This window comes from Chiloscyllium plagiosum, unplaced genomic scaffold (assembly GCF_037043375.1).
Source record: "Chiloscyllium plagiosum isolate Xiang-an unplaced genomic scaffold, Cpla_swu_hap1 HiC_scaffold_27, whole genome shotgun sequence".
In the NCBI taxonomy this organism is placed as follows: domain Eukaryota; kingdom Metazoa; phylum Chordata; class Chondrichthyes; order Orectolobiformes; family Hemiscylliidae; genus Chiloscyllium; species Chiloscyllium plagiosum.
In genome coordinates, this window is record NW_028270165.1 from 68,481,368 (window position 1) to 68,494,291 (window position 12,924).

Consider the following 12,924-nt stretch of genomic DNA (forward strand, 5'->3'; position numbering starts at 1 on the left):
AACTGCTGGAAACTGATTAGAAACCTCACCAGGTGTAAGCAACAATAGTGCTTTTCGGCACAACTAATGCATATTTACTGCTAGTGTCGAATTTCTCATCCTTCCCAATTCTGAAAGGAACAAGGTCCTGTTGAAATTATCGCAGCAAGTTGAACGAATCACCTTTTATTGGAGACCCCTCGATCTGACCTCTCTAATGTAGTGGAACCTGTATGCTCTTCTCAATGCTATCCCGTTCCCTTGTCCATATGAAAAGCCTATGGTATTCACTATCACTTTGCTGAAGACAAGACCCCCTAGCCCGGCCTGACAGCTGTTGCGGATTGAAATGTAGCCATGGGGATCTGATGACAGTATCTCACAAAGAACAACTTTGACTCGGGAATGAACAACAGAATGTCACTCACTGGGCTCCACTGTCAGCTTGGTTCCAGATCCAAATGTTAGTTTGCCCATGCTATTCGCACAGTGATACACGCCAATGCAGAAACTCTGACACACACAAGCACCCACACACCCACACACATGCACACACACAGACACACAGACAACACACACTCACACACGTAGACACACACAGACACAAACACAGACACACACACAGGGATAAATCAGGGAGAGGGGGTTATAAACTCTGGGGAAACACACACACACACACACACACACACAGAGTGAGACATACACACACACACACAGACAACACACACACACACACTCACACACGTAGACACATACAGACACATACACAGAAACACACACAGGGATAAATCAGGGAGAGGGGGTTATAAACCCCGGGGAAACACACACACACACACACACACACACACACACACGCACACAGACACAGAGAGAGAGAGAGAGTGAGACATACACACACACACGCAGACGCACACAAATAGACACACACATACACACACACAGACAGACAGACATACAAACTCACATGCGCGCATACAGATACACACACAAAGCACCTAAAGTGAATGGTTATTCTGATGAAACTTTCAAGTTTCCTTGGAAAAGTAAAAACAAACGCTAATCTTTGCATTACTCCCATCTTATTGAAATCAATTGGTAGTCATCACACATTCAAGGGACGAATGTTTAATCATGGTCTTATCTCAATCATAGAACATAGAACAATACAGTGCAGAATAGGCCCTTCGGCCCTCGATGTTGCACTGACTTGTGAGCTAATCTAAGTCCATCGCCCTACACTATCCCATCATCAGCCATGTGCTTATCCCTTGATTGTTTAAATCTCCCTAATGTGGCAGGGTTAACCACATTGTCAGGCAGGGTATTCCACTCCTTTGCCACTCTCTGAGTAAAGAACCTGCCTCTGACGTCTGTCTTAAATCTATCACCCCTCATCACTCTCCAATGGCTACTCGGTGCCCCTGGTTTGAGCAGAAATCTAACTCCCATCTCAGTGACTGGTGCTTACTGGGCAGCCCTTACCAGGGTGAGCAAAAGACTCAGTGCCAACTCCCAACACCAAGTGCTCGAGACGCCCCTCCCCAGTGATAGCTCCCAACCACAAGAAGGCAGTGCAAGTCCTCAGTGTCTCTCTGCTATATTGCCTGATTGAAACTGTCCTTCTGTTCGCTGACTGGAAATCCCCCAATGGTTTATTAGCAACTCCCCGTTAACTTAACCACAAGTTCAAAGTCAAACCCACGCTGCATTATCCTTTGAGGACCCTGTACTTACTTGGGTCCACAATAAGTTGGGTGCCAGCTCCGAATGCCTGCTTTTGAGTACTGTCACTCACACAGCCCAATGCCTCCTGACAAAAACCCTCCCTGTTATTTTCTGCCTATTGTCTGCCTGACTGTCTGGCTGGTGCTTTTTGAATGGTCAGGCTTCCCATTTTACATCCTTTATCTATGGCAACGTTCATAATCCTCTCATTCAGCTCTCAAGTGGCATCATGTGATATGGGTGACCATTTTGTGTTAAATCTCACTGACTGTAATCAACATCTCTCCCAACATCCACGCCTCACTGTCTTTTTGAACAGAAATGAAAGGTAAAGGGATCAGACAGTCCTAAAGGACATTAAAGAAAGAGAGAGAGAGAGATAGAGAGACAGAGAGAGAGAGAGAGAGTCAAAGATGGAGAAAAAATGAAGAGGGAAAGAGAGAGACACAGAGAGAGAAAGAGACAGAAATAAGGAAACAGAGACAGAGAGTGAGAGAGAGAAATTAAGAGCGAAGGACAGACAGAGAGAAATGGAGAGCGAGAGGGAGGGAGAGCGAGAGAGAGAGAAAGAGAGAGTGAGAGACAGAGAGAGAAAGAAAGAGAGAGTGAGAGAGAGAAAGAAAGAAATGTAGGGAAAGGGAAATCGAGAGTAACAAAGGAATAGAGAAATGGAGACAGAGAGAGGAAAATGGAGAGATAGAGAAAGAAAAATACGGAGAGACAGAGAACTGGAGAGAGAGACAGACAGAAAGAGAGAGAGATGGAGCACAAGAGAGAAATGGAGAGAGATAGAAAACTGGTGGTTGAGATTAACCTGAAGGTCACCACATGAATTAGAGTTTATTTTGTGGATTGTTCGGGTGCTGTAGAGTAAAGCACCACTTAAGATTAATAGCTTTTCATCTCTCTCTCTCTCTCTCTCTCTCTCTCTCCCTGTATTTCCCTTTGATTGCTTACAGACAGGAATGATACCTTAGTCCTTTCTGTGTTTCATAAACCAGCATCCTGAGGGAGATTAACACATCAATGGATAGCTTTAGAGAACATCGTCAGGAAATGACATTTACTCAACAGGATAATGTTTCTTCGAATGGGATAATTTTTTCAGTGTACCTGACTGTTGCAGAGTTAATGCTGCCCGACAGGACCCTCCTGTTCTCTCTATCTAGTCCGTTCAAACTGCTCGTCTAAACCTTTCTCTCCAACCCCTGGCCTTCTCCTCACTCGCCTCCTGTATTGTAGGTGATCACAGAAGATCCACATTATACAAACCAAAGTGACAAACATTTTCCAATGTTCAAGATTGCTTTAACCAGGAAGGAGTATTGTTGATATGTTGTACAGTACACAAAGCAGGCACACACAGACACAAATATATAAGCAGATAAGTTCCTCCGTCTCTCTCTCTCGCTCTCACACACACACACATTAATAATGAGTACCTACTGGGTTCCACTGACAACTTTGCTCCCCCTCCGAAGATAAGCTCAGCTGCAAATCCACCACTCACACAGCGTGGAGTCCCTTAGCAAAAACCCACCCTCTGGATTGACTGGAGACCGTTCTGAAAACTAGATTGTAGGCAGAAACAGAGAGAGTGCCATCCCCAGTGCTATGAGACAGACACGGCATGCAGCGACCAGTTTCTAAAGCGCCCTCATTCTTTCCCAGGGCAATACTCACTGGCTTCCACTGTCAGTTCAGTCCCGCTGCCAAAAAGCAGCTTCCTGCTGCCATCATTCACACAGCGCGACAATGCCTGACATAAACCCTCACTCTTTATCTCGGTGGCACAGTTTGAGAAATCAGGAACCCAGCAGACCACAGACGTTTGACCATCCTGTTCTGGTGACTTGCTGAAACATTCCCCCGGTCAACCTGTTTTCCTGTCTGTCTAATCATCTCATCAGTTGATTTGACCTGTCCATTTCTCTCTCATGCCCGTCTCTCTGTCTTGTTCATCTCTTTATTCTGTCCATCTCTCTATCCTGTCCAGATCTCTATCCTTTCTATCTATCCTGTCCATCTCTCCACCATGTTCATCTCTCTATCCTGTCCATCTCTCTATTCTCTCATCTCTCTATCCTGTCCATATTTCTATCCTTTCTATCTATCCTGCCCATTCTGTATCATTTCTATCTATCCTGCTCATCTCTCTATCCTGTCCATCTCTCTATTCTCTCCATCTCTCTATTCTCTCATCTCTCTATCCTGACCATATTTCTATCCGTTCTATCTATCCTGCCCATCTCTCCATCCTGTCCATCTCTCTCTATTCTCTCCATCTCTCTATCCTGTCCATCTCTCTATCATGTCCATCTCTCCATTCTGTCCATCTCTCTATCCTGTCCATCTCTCTATCCTGTCCATCTCTGCCATGTCCATCTCTCCATCCTGCCCATCTCTCTATCCTGTCCATCTCTCTATCATGTCCATCTCTCTATCCTGTCCATCTCTCTTGCCCATCTCTCTATCCTGTCCATCTCTCTATCCTGTCCATATCTCTATCATGTCCATCTCTCTTGCCCATCTCTCTATCTTGCCCATCTCTCTATCCTGTCCATCCCTCTATCCTGTCCATATCTCTATCCTATCTCTCTATCCTGTCCATCTCTCTATCTTGGCAATCTATGAACCAGTCTGTCCATCTAACCTGTTCTATACTCTATCCATGTCGCCCTTTCTCCTGCTCTCTCTCTCTCCCCAGTCCTTAAAACCTTTAGAATCTGTGTACTCCACCCGTATCTCGGCCTCCCACCTTGAATTTCTTTAAAGTGCCAACTTTTGCCCCTGTGCAATGGTTTGTGCTGCTCTGTTGTGCGCGGGCTGCTGCACCAATCCAGTAGTTGCAGCTCTCTGTGGGACTGTCCTTGGGTATATTCTTCCCCCCATAGGAAATACGCCCTTTCCAGAATCAACATATCACCACATCGACCCTCAAAAATAACGGCACGGAAGGGGCGAGACAAATGCAGCAACCAATCGGCAGCAAGTGGTCACTGTTACAGAGATGGCGCCAATGGACAGGGGTCCCTGGGCAAACTGCCAGGAAATCAGCAATGTGACGCGGGAAACAAGCAGACCGATCTCTTGGTTATCGAGCGACACCTACTTGGTTTCACCATTAACTGGGTCCCTTGTCCGAAGATCAGCTTTCTGCTTGCTCCCTCATACCCACAGTGCTAAGGCCCTCAGCAAAATCCCAGGGCCTTTTTGATAGACATCTTCAGATATCTGTCAGATATCTTGATGTTCCTCCCAATAAGACCATCCGGAATAGGGACAGGATGAGGCCATCCAGCCCCTGTGTTGCCCTTCAATAACACCTCAGCCGATCTGACCCTCCTCAAGTCCCCCGACCTACATTTTCTCCTCGATCCCCTGTCCCTACCCTGACTCTAATTCCTAAAAGCCAGATAATAGCTCTCTGCCTTAAAGCAGCCTCTAATCAAACTGCGAGGCTCCCTCTCTGCTGTGACTTCAGTTCCCCAGAGCCCTGCTGAGTGAATTCTAAACCCTGGTGAGAGTTGGACTCTCCTTAATTCGCTCATCATGATCGATCGGTGCCCTTAACCCAGCACCCTTCAACCTCACTGCTATATGTAAGGTTCCAGATTTTGCAGTATCCTCGGTAGAATTAAGACAGAATTTGTGGAAAAGCTTTTTCTAACAGCCCCTTGTTAAAAGAGTAACACTTACTGGGCTCCACTATGAGTCTGGTCCCATTTCCAAACACAAGGGGGCTATTTCCATAAGTCACACAGTGCCTCACTGTCTTACAATAACCTTTCTGGGGAGGGGATTGGGGGAGGATAGCTATTCTACCCTGACGGTCTTTGCGAGGTGATGAGATTCATTTTCAGTTCAATTTCTGGCATGCTCCTCTCGCCTAAGTCACACCCGGGAAGACAGGATGGCCTCAGATATCTCACTGGGACATGACATCTCACCCCGATCCAAAGCTTAGCCTGTCTGTGGGTGAGAGTCTCTCTGTCTCTCTCTCTGACTGTCTCTCTCTCTCTTTCAAACACACGCACATACAAACACACACATACACACACGCATGCACTCTCTCACACACACACACATACACACGGAAAAACACAGGCACACGCACACACAGACACACACACAAACACAGTCACTCACACAGATACACACAGGCGCACACACAGATACACACTCTCTCTCACACACACACAGACACATTCACTCTCACACAGATACACGTGCGCACACACAGAGATACACACTCTCACACACACAGAGACGCAGTCACTCTCACACAGATACATGCGTGCACACACAGATACACACTCACACACACACACTGACACAGTCACTCTCACACAGATACACGCGCGCACACACAGATACACACTCTCTCTCACACACACAGACACAGTCACTCTCACACAGATACACGCACACACATACACACACAGAGACACAGTCACTCTCACACATACACACACACACAGATACACACTCTCACACACATACACACACACACAGATACAGACAGACACACACACACAGAGTCGGGACACCCTCCCGTGAAACTGACCTCTTTCCCTTACTTTCCGTCACCTGTTTGAGCTCAGAGAGCGAACTGTGAAGTTCTAAGGATTGACAATAAGGTGGAAATGTCTCTCTCCCTCTCTCCCCCCCGGCCCTCCCCAACAAATACAGAAACACTCGGATGTTGTAGAACATTACCAGATCAATCCCCCACTCCGTCACCCTCCCACCCCCTAAACCCACTCCTTAGCCTCTGCTGGTGTTTGAATTTGATACAAACCCCCTCCTTCAGATCTGTCTTTGCATGCCCTTTCCCTCCCTCTCCCCTCTTAAATGTCCCTGTGCCTTATGCAGCAAATGTCCTTTGTGCGAAAGTTCTCACTCATCCATGTAGAGGGGAATAGGAGGTAAAGACACTTCCCTGGTATGGATGTTGGAATTGGACGTTAGAGATTATTCAGCTTCCCTTGCGGATAGCTCACCTCAGCGTGAGATAACATTTCCTCCCTCTTCTCTCTCCACAATTTAAACCCTCTGTCACCTCCACCACCCTGTATCGCTGATCTAAACCCCCAACACTTTGCAAAGATTGGGTCCGTTTTGTTGTAATCGTTCGCCCAAGGCCGCCCTCCTTCGAGAGACAAGAAAACGGTTTGAACTGGGGAGGAGGAGTGAAAATCATGGTCAAGCTTCACTTACTGGCTTGAACATTTAGTCTAGTCCCGGTTCCGAATATCAGCTTGTTGTAATCATTCACACAGTATTACAGAGCAGTGCAGAAACTCCCTAACAGGCTGATGTACAGTACATCGTCTGACAAAATTGATTGAACGCCATGTTTATATCTTATCGACTTGAGGCAATTGTATATTCACAATCTCAGGCCTCCGTCTCTGATTTATAATCATTTATTTTCACTGTATCTTTCCTCTATTAATGACTGTCCCTCTCTCCAGAGCGCAGAAACCCAGCTTACTTCCAGGACTGGCTGCTCGATATTTGTCTGGAATTTAGTGTCTGTTTGCAAACGAGACCTCCTGCTAATTTTGAGGAACTACAGCGGAATCCCCTCCACAGCACCAGACATCAAACCATCCACAAACTTACGCAGCCACTAGTCCCATTGCAATTCCCAGGAATTATGCTAATCCCGAAAGTCCTGTCACTGATCTAGACTGCCTCATCCTCACCGCCAGTTGCTAGGAACATTTACTGTATGCGTTTTTCAGATTATAAATTTTCCAGATGACAGTGAGCAGTTCCCTTCAGTCAGACCCCTGGCGTGGTTCTTTGACAGGACAATACTCACTGGGCTCCACTGTCAGTCTGGTCCCACTCCCAAACGTGAGCTTCCAGTTGCCATCACTCCCCACAGCCTGACACAGCCTGACAAAAAAGCCCTCCCTGTTACTCACTTGATGTTTTCACAGTTGTCTGTGTCTATCTCTTCTGCCAGTCTGCCTGTCCTGGCGAAACAAAATCTCCCCTGTCAGTCTGTTCTTTTTGATCCTGGTCTTCCTCATCAGCCTGGTGGGCGAATTGTCATTCAGTATGACATGTCAGTTTGAAATGCCGGTCAACTGTCTGTTGATCTGTCAGCCTGCCTGACCCGTCAGTCTCTCCGGCCTGTCACTCTCTGTCAGTCTCTCTGACCCAGTCTATTTTACCTGTCAGTCTCTCTGACACAGTCATTTTACCTGTCAGTCTGCCTGACCAGTCTATTTTGCATATCAGTTTGTCTGACCTGTCAGTCTATTGGGAGATATAAGTGAGGACTGCAGATGCTGGAGGACAGAGCTGAAAAATGTGTTGCTGGAAAAGCGCAGCAGGTCAGGCAGCATCCAAGGAGCAGGAGAATCGACGTTTCGGGCATGAGCCCTTCTTCAGGAAGGGCTCATGCCCGAAACGTCGATTCTCCTGCTCTTTGGATGCTGCCTGACCTGTGTCAGTCTATTGGTCCAGTCTATTAGATCTCTCAGTCCCTCTGTCCAATCGGTCTGTCTGTCAGTTTCTGTGACATGTCAATCTAACAATCTGATTTCTGACAAGGGTAACACTTACCAGGCTTCACTATTAGTCTGGTCCCACTGCCAAAGTTGATTGCTGCTTGCAAAACTCACCCAATGCTATACTGCCGAACAATAACCTTCTCAGGTTGCTATCATATTCTGTTGCCTGTCCTACCGATGGCATTGAAAGCCACAGGCACTCTTTTTACCTCAGACGATGGTTTCCATGGATAGCTGAATGAACCTGGCTGTTAACACCATCAATCTAATTCCCTCAACTAATTTCTCTTTCATCAGTAGAACTAAGCTACAGGCTCAGTTGTTTTACACTCACTGAGGTACTTATATGTACATATTTGCACAGAAGCACAGACCCACACACATGTACACACGTGTGCACACACAAACGTACACACATAGACAGACACTCGCACATAAATACACACACAAACACACATAGACAGACGCAGAGACATATACGCACATATGTGTGCACACTCACACATCCATACACACAAAAACACCTACACACACATCAACAGATGCACACACACACACACACACACACATAGAGAGACCCAGAGACCTATATACACACACACACACACAGACACACACACATCCATACACACAGAAACAACTACACAGACAAACACGCATTGATAGATGGACATGCACATACACATACACAGACACAGAGACACACACATATTCAGAAAAAACATACACACCCCACGTCCTACAAAGAGCATATCTGACAAGAAATACACAGTCGATAATTACTGAAGTAAACATCCTTGGTTCCACAGTTAGCCTTGTCCCACTTCCAAACAGAAGCTTGCTGGCACTAGCCCCAAGATTCACAAAGTGCTCAGCCCTTTATCAAAAACCTCACTGCCCAAGGAGTCCCCCTGCCCACTGGGCCCCCCATCGATCTGGGCTGACAATCAGCTTTGCTGGCCTGGAGTCACTTATCCTAATGGACTGTTGTCCCCTCTCTGCAACCAGGCCTCAGAGCGGACGCTGTGATCAACACCTCAACCAGACGGAGGGACGGGCAGCTCGGGTCAGTGAACCCAACAGCGAGCCATCTCTCCCACCATCCCTGTCATGTTTATCCACCATCCCCTTCAATGATGTCCACTTGGCCAGCCTTCACGAGGAAGCAGTGCCTACTGCCTCCATTGCAGTGCCCAGCTGCTGTCTCACACTGACTGTCCTCCACTGTGCTTTCAGCAATGAGAGGGTGATGGTTATTAAACCCCGTCTCCCAGGTTGACTTCTCCGGGAGCCCAGCACACATTTCCCACCCCACCCTCCTCCATTCCATACTCCCCACCTCCCCAGCTGGATGGCCTACGTTATGTCAAAATATTGGCCTTCACTTACGAGGTCGCACTGTCAGTTTGGTCCCAGCTCCTAAGGTGTGTTTGTTCAAAGTGTTCACACAGTGCCCCAGGCCAGTACATAAACCCGTCTCCCCGATGCTCCATCCTTGGGGTCTCCCTCTGTGACTGCCTCATGTCGCACTCCCCTAAACCAGTGTCTGTCACTCACACTGTCCCAGTCGCATTTGCATTATCGCCTGTACCTTCCCTTCTCACCAACTATCTCCCAATCTGCGGGAATGTGGAAAAGGCACATTTGTTCTGCACTCACGCACACACGCTCACACTCACACACATTCACACACACAAACACACACGCTCACGCATGCACACTCACTGTCAAACATATTCACAGACACACACACATTCGCTCACGCACACGGTCACACACACTCTCTGTCAAACACATTCACAGACGCACACATACTCTCACGCATACACTCACATGCACACTCACTGTCAAACACATTCACAGACACACACTCACACATACACTTACGCACACACACATGCACATAGAGACTCTCACACACATACACACAGATACACGCATACTCTCACGCACACAATCACACACATTCACGCTCACACATATTCACACATAATCACACATTCACAGACACACTAACACATACTGTCACGCATATATTTTGACACACATTCACACATGCACACACACTCTCATAAATACACTCATACACAGACATAGACACATACCACACACTCACAAACAGATAAACACACACACACACACACAAATGAACACACACACACATGCTCCAACACAGACATAGCTTTTCAAGCATATAGGGGTTTACAAACACGCATACACCACACAGACAGGCAAAGCCACAATCAGTCTCACACACAGTGATACACACCTACACACAGACATATAGACACACAGACATACAACAATACACAAAAAAACTGAGCTCCTTGCAAGAACATTTCCAACCGTAAGTAGGCAATCAACAGTGAGGAATACCTACTTGGCTCCACAGTTAGCCTTGTCCCACTCCCAAACAGAAGCTTGGTGTTGCTCCCAGCATTCACACAGTGTTTAACCCTTTAGCAAAAACCTCCCGCCCAGACCCTCATTGACCTGGACTGAGAGTCAGATTAATGCTACCTAAAAGGAGTCAGAGGAAAATGGACCCAGAGAGTGGTACACCCTCGATATTAACTTTTAGTTAATTAAACGCAGACAATTCAGGGACTGCTACAGAACCCACTCACTCACTCAAGCCCTAAGATACTCCATTCGCCTTCATTAGCTAATGTTGCGAACAGAAGGATTACATGAACATTACAGAGAAATTCCCTGGACAGCACACATTTCAGGAACACCTACGTGGTTCCAAGGTTAACTGTGTACTTTTCCAAAGGTAAGCTTGCTCAGAGTACCAAAACCCCCACAGCACTCAGTCCCTAAACATAAACTCCTGCAGCACATTTCTGAACGCCCATTGCACTACACTCCCTGCTATCCCCAAATCCCATCATCCTGAAATCCTCTCGGAAAGAAAAACTTAATGTAATTATTCATCAAGCTCCTTTTTTAATAGCGTGGGCCTGCCCACCGGCCAGGAATAACTGAAAAGTTAAAAGGAGGTAGTGATATCAGAACTTTAATTACTTCCAGCCCTACTCAAACACAGAGGAGAATGCAAAGTAAGCACAAATCTGCGATTATTAATGAATACCTACTTGGCTCCACTGTTAGCTTGGTCCCTCTTCCAAATATAAGCTCAAAGCTGCTACCAGTATTCACACAGTGTTTAGTCATTTAGCAAAAACCTCCTTCAGGATCCCCTGTTCCCAACCCTGCCCTGACTGGAAATTAGACTTTTTGTCTCTGATCTACACAAACATCAAACTATCTGTTTAAGGAACCTCGTTCCAATTAACTTGAGAATTGTTAGGCGTGGGTATTCATTAGGACCTGTTGCTGACCCAAACCATGTGCCACTTTTCCTTCAAACTCTAGGACAACAGTTTCTCCAGTAATCCCATCAGAAGGTTTCTCCACTCTCCCTCAAAGTGTTTCTCAGTGCCCTCGTGATTATTCTCTGGGATTTATGTACCTGGTGTATTTGAGAGTCCGGGGGTCTATCTGTCAGCTGCTCACTCTCTTTCACACACACTCACTCACACACGCACACATGCACTCACACTCTCTCTCTCTCACACACACTCACTCTCTCTCTCACACACACCCTCTCTCACACACACTCTCACACACACACACGCACTCACTCTCTCTCTCACACACGCACTCACTCTCTCTCACACACACACGCACGCACTCTCTCTCTCACACACACTCTCTCTCACACACACGCACTCACTCTCTCTCACACACACACTCTCTCTCACACACTCACTCTCTCACACACACACACACACGCACTCACTCTCTCTCTCACACACGTACTCGCTCTCTCACGCACATACACGCACTCACTCTCTCATACGCACACATACACCCACACTCTCTATCTCTCACACACGCTCACTCTCTCACACACACACACTCTCTCTCTCGTCTCCTAATCGTGACCCTCACACAGTTCCTATTCCTGAAGGAGGCCTCACATTCCTTTCCTGTTCAAACTGTGTGCGTGCCCGTTTCACTTTCCTGTCATTAATCTCTCTAACTGCTGATTGTGTCTGAGGGGCTTATGAACACCAGTGAGTTGGATATGATCCTGACCGCGGCCGGGGTGTCATTGACGATTTTTGTTAAAACAAAAAACGCGTTGCTGATCATGTTGCAATGACAATTGGTGTTGATCTTTTATTGTTGGCCTTTAACCCATTTCATACACCATCGAACATAACAGTAGGGAGGTGAATGTTGACTACACTCTCTCTGACTAAAATAAATGGGAGCCACGTCACGTTGTCTGATTATTAATATGCCCATTCCGTCGCCACATCATTTGACTGAAAATTATTTCCTCCACGCCTCTAAAGTAGATGAGCTTATTTTCCATCAGCTTGCGTTCTTACCGGGATTGACAGTGAGGCTGGTGCCTCCTCCAAACACAACTTTCCCATATCCTTGAGAATTCGCACAGTGAGTCAACCCTTTACAAGAACTCACGACAGTACTGACTGCCCCTGCACCACTGCTAACCCCTAGCCCTTTACCCTCACTGGCTTCTCAATCACTCGGAAAATAAACGGAAAAAAATGTTGCTTGTATTTCCTGTGTGATACCAGTGCAGACCCGGACAATCACAAAGGCCAACCTCCCATCTACCAGGCCCGCCAGCATTCTCAAAGATCCATCCCAC

The 12,924-nt window shown here is 46.8% G+C and overlaps 1 protein-coding gene across 7 annotated transcripts in view; it reads right to left on the bottom strand.

Moving 5' to 3' along the window:
• trdc (T-cell receptor delta constant) overlaps positions 1-12,924 on the bottom strand; it is a 116,222-nt gene that overhangs the window by 88,151 nt on the left and 15,147 nt on the right. The window contains exon 1 of one of the 7 annotated variants that reach the window (XM_087974825.1): positions 3,388-3,479. The exons of 4 other annotated variants lie outside the window; for them this stretch is intronic. The gene's annotated coding sequence lies outside the window, so the exon portion shown is untranslated. Of the gene's footprint in view, positions 1-407; positions 438-3,150; positions 3,253-3,387; positions 3,480-12,924 lie in introns of those variants that run through there. 2 more of the 7 variants (XM_087974832.1, XM_087974820.1) reach the window with 2 other exon arrangements.